Source organism: Sus scrofa, chromosome 13, assembly GCF_054392235.1.
Source record: "Sus scrofa isolate SSC_HxYL_T2T_F1_AM1 chromosome 13, Sscrofa_HxYL_maternal_Yorkshire_Landrace_v2.0, whole genome shotgun sequence".
NCBI lineage: Eukaryota > Metazoa > Chordata > Mammalia > Artiodactyla > Suidae > Sus > Sus scrofa.
In genome coordinates, this window is record NC_139395.1 from 5,459,721 (window position 1) to 5,476,499 (window position 16,779).

Consider the following 16,779-nt stretch of genomic DNA (forward strand, 5'->3'; position numbering starts at 1 on the left):
CCATGCTGCATCGAATCCACTGAATTCAGTGACGCTGCATGGAATCCACTGCATTCAATCGGGATGCTTTGGGCCTCGCTGCATAAAATCCACTGCATTTAATCGGGATGCATTGGGCCTCACTGCATGGAATCTACTGCATTCAATCATGCTGCATGGAATCCACTGCATTCAATCATGCTGCATAAAATCCCCTGCATTTAATAGGGTTCAATTTCTCCATGCTGCATGGAATCCACTGCATTCAATCATGCTTCATTGCAACCAGTGCATTCAATCGGGTACCATAGGGCCACGCTTCATGGAATCCACTGCATTCAATCATGCTTCATTGCAACCACTGCATTCAATCGGGAACCATTGGGCCATGCTGCATGGAATCCACTGCATTCAAACACGCTGCATGGAATCCACTGCATTCAATCGGGATGCTTTGGGCCATGCTGGATAATATCCACTGCATTCAATCGGGATTCATTGGGCCTCGCTGCCTGGAATCCACTGCATTCAATCATGCTGCATGGAATCCACTGCATTCAATGACACTGCATGGAATCCACTGCATTGAATAGGGTTCCATTTCTTCACGCTGCATGGCATACACTGCATTCAAACACGCTGCATGGAATCCACTGCATTCAATCGAGATCCATTGGGCCACGCTGCACGGAATTCACTGCAATCAATCAGAATCCACTCCACCACACTGCACGGAGTCCACTGCATTCAATCGAGATCCATTGGGCCACGCTGCATGGAATCCACTGCATTCAATCGGCATCCATTTAACCCCGCTGCATGGAATGCACTGCGTTCAATTGGGATGCATTTTACCATGCTGCATGGAATCCACTGCATTCAATGACACTGCATGGAATCCACTGCATCAATCGGGATGCATTTTACCATTCTGCATGGAATCCACTGCATTCAGTGACGCTGCATGGAATCCACTGCAGTCAATCGGGATCCATTGTGCCACATTGCAGGGAAACCACTGCATTCAATCGACATCCATTGCGCCATGCTGCATGGAATCCACTGCATTCAATTGGGATTCATTGGGCCTCACTGCATGGAATACACTGCGTTCAATCGAGATCCATTGGACCACACTGCATGGAATCCACTGCATTCAATCGGGATCCATTTAGCCATGCTTCATGGAATACACTGCGTTCAATCGGGATGCATTTTACCATGCTGCATGGAATCCACTGCATTCAGTGATGCTGCATGGAATGCACTACCTTCAATCGGGATGCTTTGGGCCATGCTGCAAAAAGTCCCCTGCATTTAATCGGGATGCATTGGGCCACGCTCCATGGAATCAACTGCATTCAATCAAGCTGGATGGAATCCACTGCATTCAATCATGCTGCATAAAATCCACTGCATTCAATAGGGTTCCATTTCTTCACACTGCATGAAATACACTGCATTCAAACACGCTGCATGGAATCCACTGCATTCAATCGAGATCCATTGGGCCACGCTGCATTGAATCCACTGCATTCAATTAGGATCCATTGTGCCACGATGCATGGAATCCACTGCGTTCAATCAGAATCCACTGCACCACACTGCATGGAATCCACTGCATTCAATCGAGATCCATTGGTCCACGCTGCATGGAATCCACTGCATTCAACCGAGATCCATTGGGCCACGCTGCATGGAATACACTGCATTCAATCGGGATCCATTTAACCACGCTGCATGGAATCCACTGCATCAACCGGGATGCATTTTATCATGCTGCCTGGAATCCACTGCATTCAATGACACTGCATGGAATCCACTGCATCAATCGGGATGCATTTAACCATGCTGCATGGAATCCACTGCATTCAATGACAATGCATGGAATCCACTGCATCAATCGTGACACATTATACCATGCTGCATGGAATCCACTGCATTCAGTGATGCTGCATGGAATGCACTACCTTCAATCGGGATGCTTTGGGCCATGCTGCATAAAATCCACTGCATTTAATCGGGATGCATTGGGCCACGCTCCATGGAATCAACTGCATTCAATCAAGCTGGATGGAATCCACTGCATTTAATCGGGATGCATTTTACCTTGCTGCATGGAATGTACTGCATTCAATCACGCTGCATGGAATTCACTGCATTCAATTGGGATCCATTGCACAACGATGCATGGAATCCACTGCGTTCAATCAAAATCCATTGCACCACACTGCATGGAATCCACTGCAATCTCTCGAGATCCATTGGGCCACGCTGCATGGAATCCACTGCATTCAATCGGGATCCATTTATCACGCTGCATAGAATACACTGGGTTCAATCGGGATGCATTTTACCATGCTGCATCGAATCCACTGAATTCAGTGACGCTGCATGGAATCCACTGCATTCAATCGGGATGCTTTGGGCCTCGCTGCATAAAATCCACTGCATTTAATCGGGATGCATTGGGCCTCACTGCATGGAATCTACTGCATTCAATCATGCTGCATGGAATCCACTGCATTCAATCATGCTGCATAAAATCCCCTGCATTTAATAGGGTTCAATTTCTCCATGCTGCATGGAATCCACTGCATTCAATCATGCTTCATTGGAACCAGTGCATTCAATCGGGTACCATAGGGCCACGCTTCATGGAATCCACTGCATTCAATCATGCTTCATTGCAACCACTGCATTCAATCGGGAACCATTGGGCCATGCTGCATGGAATCCACTGCATTCAAACACGCTGCATGGAATCCACTGCATTCAATCGGGATGCTTTGGGCCATGCTGGATAATATCCAGTGCATTCAATCGGGATTCATTGGGCCTCGCTGCCTGGAATCCACTGCATTCAATCATGCTGCATGGAATCCACTGCATTCAATGACACTGCATGGAATCCACTGCATTCACTAGGGTTCCATTTCTTCACGCTGCATGGCATACACTGCATTCAAACACGCTGCATGGAATCCACTGCATTCAATCGAGATCCATTGGGCCATGCTGCATGGAATTCACTGCAATCAATCAGAATCCACTCCACCACACTGCACGGAGTCCACTGCATTCAATCGAGATCCATTGGGCCACGCTGCATGGAATCCACTGCATTCAATCGGGTTCAATTTAACCCCGCTGCATGGAATCCACTGCATCAATCGGGATGCATTTTATCATGCTGCCTGGAATCCACTGCATTCAATGACACTGCATGGAATCCACTGCATCAATCGTGATGCATTTTACCATGCTGCATGGAATCCACTGCATTCAATGACACTGCATGGAATCCACTGAATCAATCGTGACGCATTTTACCATGCTGCATGGAATCCACTGCATTCAATGACACTGCATGGAATCCACTGCATCAATCGGGATGCATTTTACAATGCTGCATGGAATCCACTGCATTCAATGACACTGCATGGAATCCACTGCATCAATCGGGATGCATTTTACCATGCTGCATGGAATCCACTGCATTCAATGACACTGCATGGAATCCACTGCATTCACTCGGGATCCATTTAGCCATGCTGCATGTAATCCACTGCGTTTAATCGGGATGCATTTTACGATGCTGCATGGAATCCACTGCATTCAGTGATGCTGCATGGAATCCACTGCATCAATCGGGATGCATTTTACGATGCTGCATGGAATCCACTGCATTCAATGACACTGCATGGAATCCACTGCATCAATCGGGATGCATTTTACCATGCTGCATGGAATCCACTGCATTCAATGACACTGCATGGAATCCACTGTATTCACTCGGGATCCATTTAGCCATGCTGCATGTAATGCACTGCGTTTAATCGGGATGCATTTTACCATGCTGCATGGAATCCACTGCATTCATTGATGCTGCATGGAATGCACTGCATCAATCGGGATGCATTTTACCATGCTGCATGGAATCCACTGCATTCAATGACACTGCATGGAATCCACTGCATCAATCGGGATGCATTTTACCATTCTGCATGGAATCCACTGCATTCAGTGACGCTGCATGGAATCCACTGCAGTCAATCGGGATCCATTTTGCCACATTGCAGGGAAACCACTGCATTCAATCGACATCCATTGCGCCATGCTGCATGGAATCCACTGCATTCAATTGGGATTCATTGGGCCTCACTGCATGGAATACACTGCGTTCAATCGAGATCCATTGGACCACACTGCATGGAATCCACTGCATTCAATCGGGATCCATTTAGCCATGCTTCATGGAATACACTGCGTTCAATCGGGATGCATTTTACCATGCTGCATGGAATCCACTGCATTCAGTGATGCTGCATGGAATGCACTACCTTCAATCGGGATGCTTTGGGCCTCGCTGCATAAAATCCACTGCATTTAATCGGGATGCATTGGGCCTCACTGCATGGAATCTACTGCATTCAATCATGCTGCATGGAATCCACTGCATTCAATCATGCTGCATAAAATACCCTGCATTTAATAGGGTTCCATTCCTCCATGCTGCATGGAATCCACTGCATTCAATCATGCTTCATTGCAACCACTGCATTCAATCGGGAACCATTGGGCCATGCTGCATGGAATCCACTGCATTCAAACACGCTGCATGGAATCCACTGCATTCAATCGGGATGCTTTGGGCCATGCTGGATAATATCCACTGCATTCAATCGGGATTCATTGGGCCTCGCTGCCTGGAATCCACTGCATTCAATCATGCTGCATGGAATCCACTGCATTCAATGACACTGCATGGAATCCACTGCATTCAATCGAGATCCATTGGGCCACGCTGCATGGAATTCACTGCAATCAATCAGAATCCACTCCACCACACTGCACGGAGTCCACTGCATTCAATCGAGATCCATTGGGCCACGCTGCATGGAATCCACTGCATTCAATCGGGTTCCATTTAACCCCGCTGCATGGAATCCACTGCATCAATCGGGATGCATTTTATCATGCTGCCTGGAATCCACTGCATTCAATGACACTGCATGGAATCCACTGCATCAATCGGGATGCATTTTACCATGCTGCATGGAATCCACTGCATTCAATGACACTGCATGGAATCGACTGCATCAATCGTGACGCATTTTACCATGCTGCATGGAATCCACTGCATTCAATGACACTGCATGGAATCCACTGCATTCACTCGGGATCCATTTAGCCATGCTGCATGTAATGCACTGCGTTTAATCGGGATGCATTTTACCATGCTGCATGGAATCCACTGCATTCAGTGATGCTGCATGGAATGCACTACCTTCAATCGGGATGCTTTGGGCCATGCTGCGTAAAATCCACTGCATTTAATCGGGATGCATTGGGCCACGCTCCATGGAATCAACTGCATTCAATCAAGCTGGATGGAATCCACTGCATTTAATCGGGATGCATTTTACCACGCTGCATGGAATATACTGCATTCAATCACGCTGCATGGAATTCACTGCATTCAATTGGGATTCATTGCACCACGATGCATGGAATCCACTGCGTTCAATTAAAATCCATTGCACCACACTGCATGGAATCCACTGCAATCTCTCGAGATCCATTGGGCCACACTGCATGGAATCCACTGCATTCAATCGGGATCCATTTAGCCACGCTGCATGGAATACTCTTCGTTCAATCGGGATGCATTTTACCATGCTGCATCGAATCCACTGCATTCAGTGACGCTGCATGGAATCCACTGCAGTCAATCGGGATCCATTGTGCCACATTGCAGGGAAACCACTGCATTCAATCGACATCCATTGCGCCATGCTGCATGGAATCCACTGCATTCAATTGGGATTCATTGGGCCTCACTGCATGGAATACACTGCGTTCAATCGAGATCCATTGGACCACACTGCATGGAATCCACTGCATTCAATCGGGATCCATTTAGCCATGCTTCATGGAATACACTGCGTTCAATCGGGATGCATTTTACCATGCTGCATGGAATCCACTGCATTCAGTGATGCTGCATGGAATGCACTACCTTCAATCGGGATGCTTTGGGCCATGCTGCAAAAAGTCCCCTGCATTTAATCGGGATGCATTGGGCCACGCTCCATGGAATCAACTGCATTCAATCAAGCTGGATGGAATCCACTGCATTCAATCATGCTGCATAAAATCCACTGCATTCAATAGGGTTCCATTTCTTCACGCTGCATGAAATACACTGCATTCAAACACGCTGCATGGAATCCACTGCATTCAATCGAGATCCATTGGGCCACGCTGCATTGAATCCACTGCATTCAATTAGGATCCATTGTGCCACGATGCATGGAATCCACTGGGTTCAATCAGAATCCACTGCACCACACTGCATGGAATCCACTGCATTCAATCGAGATCCATTGGTCCACGCTGCATGGATTCCACTGCATTCAATCGAGATCCATTGGGCCACGCTGCATGGAATACACTGCATTCAATCGGGATCCATTTAACCACGCTGCATGGAATCCACTGCATCAACCGGGATGCATTTTATCATGCTGCCTGGAATCCACTGCATTCAATGACACTGCATGGAATCCACTGCATCAATCGGGATGCATTTAACCATGCTGCATGGAATCCACTGCATTCAATGACAATGCATGGAATCCACTGCATCAATCGGGATGCATTTTACCATTCTGCATGGAATCCACTGCATTCAGTGACGCTGCATGGAATCCACTGCAGTCAATCGGGATCCATTGTGCCACATTGCAGGGAAACCACTGCATTCAATCGACATCCATTGCGCCATGCTGCATGGAATCCACTGCATTCAATTGGGATTCATTGGGCCTCACTGCATGGAATACACTGCGTTCAATCGAGATCCATTGGACCACACTGCATGGAATCCACTGCATTCAATCGGGATCCATTTAGCCATGCTTCATGGAATACACTGCGTTCAATCGGGATGCATTTTACCATGCTGCATGGAATCCACTGCATTCAGTGATGCTGCATGGAATGCACTACCTTCAATCGGGATGCTTTGGGCCATGCTGCAAAAAGTCCCCTGCATTTAATCGGGATGCATTGGGCCACGCTCCATGGAATCAACTGCATTCAATCAAGATGGATGGAATCCACTGCATTCAATCATGCTGCATAAAATCCACTGCATTCAATAGGGTTCCATTTCTTCACGCTGCATGAAATACACTGCATTCAAACACGCTGCATGGAATCCAATGCATTCAATCGAGATCCATTGGGCCACGCTGCATTGAATCCACTGCATTCAATTAGGATCCATTGTGCCACGATGCATGGAATCCACTGCGTTCAATCAGAATCCACTGCACCACACTGCAAGGAATCCACTGCATTCAATCGAGATCCATTGGTCCACGCTGCATGGAATCCACTGCAATCAACCGAGATCCATTGGGCCACGCTGCATGGAATACACTGCATTCAATCGGGATCCATTTAACCACGCTGCATGGAATCCACTGCATCAACCGGGATGCATTTTATCATGCTGCCTGGAATCCACTGCATTCAATGACACTGCATGGAATCCACTGCATCAATCGTGACACATTTTACCATGCTGCATGGAATCCACTGCATTCAATGACAATGCATGGAATCCACTGCATTAATCGTGACACATTATACCATGCTGCATGGAATCCACTGCATTCAGTGATGCTGCATGGAATGCACTACCTTCAATCGGGATGCTTTGGGCCATGCTGCATAAAATCCACTGCATTTAATCGGGATGCATTGGGCCACGCACCATGGAATCAACTGCATTCAATCAAGCTGGATGGAATCCACTGCATTTAATCGGGATGCATTTTACCTTGCTGCATGGAATGTACTGCATTCAATCACGCTGCATGGAATTCACTGCATTCAATTGGGATCCATTGCACAACGATGCATGGAATCCACTGCGTTCAATCAAAATCCATTGCACCACACTGCATGGAATCCACTGCAATCTCTCGAGATCCATTGGGCCACGCTGCATGGAATCCACTGCATTCAATCGGGATCCATTTAGCCACGCTGCATGGAATACACTGGGTTCAATCGGGATGCATTTTACCATGCTGCATCGAATCCACTGAATTCAGTGACGCTGCATGGAATCCACTGCATTCAATCGGGATGCTTTGGGCCTCGCTGCATAAAATCCACTGCATTTAATCGGGATGCATTGGGCCTCACTGCCTGGAATCTACTGCATTCAATCATGCTGCATGGAATCCACTGCATTCAATCATGCTGCATAAAATCCCCTGCATTTAATAGGGTTCAATTTCTCCATGCTGCATGGAATCCACTGCATTCAATCATGCTTCATTGCAACCAGTGCATTCAATCGGGTACCATAGGGCCACGCTTCATGGAATCCACTGCATTCAATCATGCTTCATTGCAACCACTGCATTCAATCGGGAACCATTGGGCCATGCTGCATGGAATCCACTGCATTCAAACACGCTGCATGGAATCCACTGCATTCAATCGGGATGCTTTGGGCCATGCTGGATAATATCCACTGCATTCAATCGGGATTCATTGGGCCTCGCTGCCTGGAATCCACTGCATTCAATCATGCTGCATGGAATCCACTGCATTCAATGACACTGCATGGAATCCACTGCATTCACTAGGGTTCCATTTCTTCACGCTGCATGGCATACACTGCATTCAAACACGCTGCATGGAATCCACTGCATTCAATCGAGATCCATTGGGCCACGCTGCATGGAATTCACTGCAATCAATCAGAATCCACTCCACCACACTGCACGGAGTCCACTGCATTCAATCGAGATCCATTGGGCCACGCTGCATGGAATCCACTGCATTCAATCGGGTTCAATTTAACCCCGCTGCATGGAATCCACTGCATCAATCGGGATGCATTTTATCATGCTGCCTGGAATCCACTGCATTCAATGACACTGCATGGAATCCACTGCATCAATCGTGATGCATTTTACCATGCTGCATGGAATCCACTGCATTCAATGACACTGCATGGAATCCACTGAATCAATCGTGACGCATTTTACCATGCTGCATGGAATCCACTGCATTCAATGACACTGCATGGAATCCACTGCATCAATCGGGATGCATTTTACAATGCTGCATGGAATCCACTGCATTCAATGACACTGCATGGAATCCACTGCATCAATCGGGATGCATTTTACCATGCTGCATGGAATCCACTGCATTCAATGACACTGCATGGAATCCACTGCATTCACTCGGGATCCATTTAGCCATGCTGCATGTAATCCACTGCGTTTAATCGGGATGCATTTTACGATGCTGCATGGAATCCACTGCATTCAGTGATGCTGCATGGAATCCACTGCATCAATCGGGATGCATTTTACGATGCTGCATGGAATCCACTGCATTCAATGACACTGCATGGAATCCACTGCATCAATCGGGATGCATTTTACCATGCTGCATGGAATCCACTGCATTCAATGACACTGCATGGAATCCACTGTATTCACTCAGGATCCATTTAGCCATGCTGCATTTAATCCACTGCGTTTAATCGGGATGCATTTTACCATGCTGCATGGAATCCACTGCATTCAGTGATGCTGCATGGAATGCACTGCATCAATCGGGATGCATTTTACCATGCTGCATGGAATCCACTGCATTCAATGACACTGCATGGAATCCACTGCATCAATCGGGATGCATTTTACCATTCTGCATGGAATCCACTGCATTCAGTGACGCTGCATGGAATCCACTGCAGTCAATCGGGATCCATTTTGCCACATTGCAGGGAAACCACTGCATTCAATCGACATCCATTGCGCCATGCTGCATGGAATCCACTGCATTCAATTGGGATTCATTGGGCCTCACTGCATGGAATACACTGCGTTCAATCGAGATCCATTGGACCACACTGCATGGAATCCACTGCATTCAATCGGGATCCATTTAGCCATGCTTCATGGAATACACTGCGTTCAATCGGGATGCATTTTACCATGCTGCATGGAATCCACTGCATTCAGTGATGCTGCATGGAATGCACTAACTTCAATCGGGATGCTTTGGGCCTCGCTGCATAAAATCCACTGCATTTAATCGGGATGCATTGGGCCTCACTGCATGGAATCTACTGCATTCAATCATGCTGCATGGAATCCACTGCATTCAATCATGCTGCATAAAATACCCTGCATTTAATAGGGTTCCATTCCTCCATGCTGCATGGAATCCACTGCATTCAATCATGCTTCATTGCAACCACTGCATTCAATCGGGAACCATTGGGCCATGCTGCATGGAATCCACTGCATTCAAACACGCTGCATGGAATCCACTGCATTCAATCGGGATGCTTTGGGCCATGCTGGATAATATCCACTGCATTCAATCGGGATTCATTGGGCCTCGCTGCCTGGAATCCACTGCATTCAATCGGGATCCATTTAGCCACGCTGCATGGAATGCACTGCGTTCAATCGGGATGCATTTAACCATGCTGCATGGAATCCACTGCATTCAGTGACGCTGCATGGAATCCACTGCATTCAATCGGGATGCTTTGGGCCTCGCTGCATAAAATCCACTGCATTTAATCGGGATGCATTGGGCCTCACTGCATGGAATCTACTGCATTCAATCATGCTGCATGGAATCCACTGCATTCAATCATGCTGCATAAAATACCCTGCATTTAATAGGGTTCCATTCCTCCATGCTGCATGGAATCCACTGCATTCAATCATGCTTCATTGCAACCACTGCATTCAATCGGGAACCATTGGGCCATGCTGCATGGAATCCACTGCATTCAAACACGCTGCATGGAATCCACTGCATTCAATCGGGATGCTTTGGGCCATGCTGGATAATATCCACTCCATTCAATCGGAATTCATTGGGCCTCGCTGCCTGGAATCCACTGCATTCAATCATGCTGCATGGAATCCACTGCATTCAATGACACTGCATGGAATCCACTGCATTCAATCGAGATCCATTGGGCCACGCTGCATGGAATTCACTGCAATCAATCAGAATCCACTCCACCACACTGCACGGAGTCCACTGCATTCAATCGAGATCCATTGGGCCACGCTGCATGGAATCCAATGCATTCAATCGGGTTCCATTTAACCCCGCTGCATGGAATCCACTGCATCAATCGGGATGCATTTTATCATGCTGCCTGGAATCCACTGCATTCAATGACACTGCATGGAATCCACTGCATCAATCGGGATGCATTTTACCATGCTGCATGGAATCCACTGCATTCAATGACACTGCATGGAATCCACTGCATTCAATCGAGATCCATTGGGCCACGCTGCATGGAATCCACTGCATTCAATGACACTGCATGGAATCCACTGCATTCACTCGGGATCCATTTAGCCATGCTGCATGTAATGCACTGCGTTTAATCGGGATGCATTTTACCATGCTGCATGGAATCCACTGCATTCAGTGATGCTGCATGGAATGCACTACCTTCAATCGGGATGCTTTGGGCCATGCTGCGTAAAATCCACTGCATTTAATCGGGATGCATTGGGCCACGCTCCATGGAATCAACTGCATTCAATCAAGCTGGATGGAATCCACTGCATTTAATCGGGATGCATTTTACCACGCTGCATGGAATATACTGCATTCAATCACGCTGCATGGAATTCACTGCATTCAATTGGGATTCATTGCACCACGATGCATGGAATCCACTGCGTTCAATTAAAATCCATTGCACCACACTGCATGGAATCCACTGCAATCTCTCGAGATCCATTGGGCCACGCTGCATGGAATCCACTGCATTCAATCGGGATCCATTTAGCCACGCTGCATGGAATACTCTTCGTTCAATCGGGATGCATTTTACCATGCTGCATCGAATCCACTGCATTCAGTGACGCTGCATGGAATCCACTGCAGTCAATCGGGATCCATTGTGCCACATTGCAGGGAAACCACTGCATTCAATCGACATCCATTGCGCCATGCTGCATGGAATCCACTGCATTCAATTGGGATTCATTGGGCCTCACTGCATGGAATACACTGCGTTCAATCGAGATCCATTGGACCACACTGCATGGAATCCACTGCATTCAATCGGGATCCATTTAGCCATGCTTCATGGAATACACTGCGTTCAATCGGGATGCATTTTACCATGCTGCATGGAATCCACTGCATTCAGTGATGCTGCATGGAATGCACTACCTTCAATCGGGATGCTTTGGGCCATGCTGCATAAAATCCACTGCATTTAATCGGGAAGCATTGGGCCACGCTCCATGGAATCAACTGCATTCAATCAAGCTGGATGGAATCCACTGCATTTAATCGGGATGCATTTTACCTTGCTGCATGGAATGTACTGCATTCAATCACGCTGCATGGAATTCACTGCATTCAATTGGGATCCATTGCACAACGATGCATGGAATCCACTGCGTTCAATCAAAATCCATTGCACCGCACCACACTGCATGGAATCCACTGCATTCTCTCGAGATCCATTGGGCCACGCTGCATGGAATCCACTGCATTCAATCGGGATCCATTTAGCCACGCTGCATGGAATGCACTGCGTTCAATCGGGATGCATTTAACCATGCTGCATGGAATCCACTGCATTCAGTGACGCTGCATGGAATCCACTGCATTCAATCGGGATGCTTTGGGCCTCGCTGCATAAAATCCACTGCATTTAATCGGGATGCATTGGGCCTCACTGCATGGAATCTACTGCATTCAATCATGCTGCATGGAATCCACTGCATTCAATCATGCTGCATAAAATACCCTGCATTTAATAGGGTTCCATTCCTCCTTGCTGCATGGAATCCACTGCATTCAATCATGCTTCATTGCAACCACTGCATTCAATCGGGAACCATTGGGCCATGCTGCATGGAATCCACTGCATTCAAACACGCTGCATGGAATCCACTGCATTCAATCGGGATGCTTTGGGCCATGCTGGATAATATCCACTGCATTCAATCGGGATTCATTGGGCCTCGCTGCCTGGAATCCACTGCATTCAATAATGCTGCATGGAATCCACTGCATTCAATTGGGATTCATTGGGCCTCACTGCATGGAATACACTGCGTTCAATCGAGATCCATTGGACCACACTGCATGGAATCCACTGCATTCAATCGGGATCCATTTAGCCATGCTTCATGGAATACACTGCGTTCAATCGGGATGCATTTTACCATGCTGCATGGAATCCACTGCATTCAGTGATGCTGCATGGAATGCACTACCTTCAATCGGGATGCTTTGGGCCATGCTGCAAAAAGTCCCCTGCATTTAATCGGGATGCATTGGGCCACGCTCCATGGAATCAACTGCATTCAATCAAGCTGGATGGAATCCACTGCATTCAATCATGCTGCATAAAATCCACTGCATTCAATAGGGTTCCATTTCTTCACGCTGCATGAAATACACTGCATTCAAACACGCTGCATGGAATCCAATGCATTCAATCGAGATCCATTGGGCCACGCTGCATTGAATCCACTGCATTCAATTAGGATCCATTGTGCCACGATGCATGGAATCCACTGCGTTCAATCAGAATCCACTGCACCACACTGCAAGGAATCCACTGCATTCAATCGAGATCCATTGGTCCACGCTGCATGGAATCCACTGCAATCAACCGAGATCCATTGGGCCACACTGCATGGAATACACTGCATTCAATCGGGATCCATTTAACCACGCTGCATGGAATCCACTGCATCAACCGGGATGCATTTTATCATGCTGCCTGGAATCCACTGCATTCAATGACACTGCATGGAATCCACTGCATCAATCGGGATGCATTTAACCATGCTGCATGGAATCCACTGCATTCAATGACAATGCATGGAATCCACTGCATCAATCGTGACACATTATACCATGCTGCATGGAATCCACTGCATTCAGTGATGCTGCATGGAATGCACTACCTTCAATCGGGATGCTTTGGGCCATGCTGCATAAAATCCACTGCATTTAATCGGGATGCATTGGGCCACGCTCCATGGAATCAACTGCATTCAATCAAGCTGGATGGAATCCACTGCATTTAATCGGGATGCATTTTACCTTGCTGCATGGAATGTACTGCATTCAATCACGCTGCATGGAATTCACTGCATTCAATTGGGATCCATTGCACAACGATGCATGGAATCCACTGCATTCAATCAAAATCCATTGCACCACACTGCATGGAATCCACTGCAATCTCTCGAGATCCATTGGGCCACGCTGCATGGAATCCACTGCATTCAATCGGGATCCATTTATCACGCTGCATGGAATACACTGGGTTCAATCGGGATGCATTTTACCATGCTGCATCGAATCCACTGAATTCAGTGACGCTGCATGGAATCCACTGCATTCAATCGGGATGCATTGGGCCTCACTGCATGGAATCTACTGCATTCAATCATGCTGCATGGAATCCACTGCATTCAATCATGCTGCATAAAATCCCCTGCATTTAATAGGGTTCAATTTCTCCATGCTGCATGGAATCCACTGCATTCAATCATGCTTCATTGCAACCAGTGCATTCAATCGGGTACCATAGGGCCACGCTTCATGGAATCCACTGCATTCAATCATGCTTCATTGCAACCACTGCATTCAATCGGGAACCATTGGGCCATGCTGCATGGAATCCACTGCATTCAAACACGCTGCATGGAATCCACTGCATTCAATCGGGATGCTTTGGGCCATGCTGGATAATATCCACTGCATTCAATCGGGATTCATTGGGCCTCGCTGCCTGGAATCCACTGCATTCAATCATGCTGCATGGAATCCACTGCATTCAATGACACTGCATGGAATCCACTGCATTCAATAGGGTTCCATTTCTTCACGCTGCATGGCATACACTGCATTCAAACACGCTGCATGGAATCCACTGCATTCAATCGAGATCCATTGGGCCACGCTGCATGGAATTCACTGCAATCAATCAGAATCCACTCCACCACACTGCACGGAGTCCACTGCATTCAATCGAGATCCATTGGGCCACGCTGCATGGAATCCACTGCATTCAATCGGGTTCAATTTAACCCCGCTGCATGGAATCCACTGCATCAATCGGGATGCATTTTATCATGCTGCCTGGAATCCACTGCATTCAATGACACTGCATGTAATCCACTGCATCAATCGGGATGCATTTTACCATGCTGCATGGAATCCACTGCATTCAATGACACTGCATGGAATCCACTGAATCAATCGTGACGCATTTTACCATGCTGCATGGAATCCACTGCATTCAATGACACTGCATGGAATCCACTGCATCAATCGTGATGCATTTTACAATGCTGCATGGAATCCACTGCATTCAATGACACTGCATGGAATCCACTGCATCAATCGGGATGCATTTTACCATGCTGCATGGAATCCACTGCATTCAATGACACTGCATGGAATCCACTGCATTCACTCGGGATCCATTTAGCCATGCTGCATGTAATCCACTGCGTTTAATCGGGATGCATTTTACGATGCTGCATGGAATCCACTGCATTCAGTGATGCTGCATGGAATCCACTGCATCAATCGGGATGCATTTTACGATGCTGCATGGAATCCACTGCATTCAATGACACTGCATGGAATCCACTGCATCAATCGGGATGCATTTTACCATGCTGCATGGAATCCACTGCATTCAATGACACTGCATGGAATCCACTGTATTCACTCGGGATCCATTTAGCCATGCTGCATGTAATCCACTGCGTTTAATCGGGATGCATTTTACCATGCTGCATGGAATCCACTGCATTCAGTGATGCTGCATGGAATGCACTGCATCAATCGGGATGCATTTTACCATGCTGCATGTAATCCACTGCATTCAATGACACTGCATGGAATCCACTGCATCAATCGGGATGCATTTTACCATTCTGCATGGAATCCACTGCATTCAGTGACGCTGCATGGAATCCACTGCAGTCAATCGGGATCCATTTTGCCACATTGCAGGGAAACCACTGCATTCAATCGACATCCATTGCGCCATGCTGCATGGAATCCACTGCATTCAATTGGGATTCATTGGGCCTCACTGCATGGAATACACTGCGTTCAATCGAGATCCATTGGACCACACTGCATGGAATCCACTGCATTCAATCGGGATCCATTTAGCCATGCTTCATGGAATACACTGCGTTCAATCGGGATGCATTTTACCATGCTGCATGGAATCCACTGCATTCAGTGATGCTGCATGGAATGCACTAACTTCAATCGGGATGCTTTGGGCCTCGCTGCATAAAATCCACTGCATTTAATCGGGATGCATTGGGCCTCACTGCATGGAATCTACTGCATTCAATCATGCTGCATGGAATCCACTGCATTCAATCATGCTGCATAAAATACCCTGCATTTAATAGGGTTCCATTCCTCCATGCTGCATGGAATCCACTGCATTCAATCATGCTTCATTGCAACCACTGCATTCAATCGGGAACCATTGGGCCATGCTGCATGGAATCCACTGCATTCAAACACGCTGCATGGAATCCACTGCATTCAATCGGGATGCTTTGGGCCATGCTGGATAATATCCACTGCATTCAATCGGGATTCATTGGGCCTCGCTGCCTGGAATCCACTGCATTCAATCATGCTGCATGGAATCCACTGCATTCAATGACACTGCATGGAATCCACTGCATTCAATCGAGA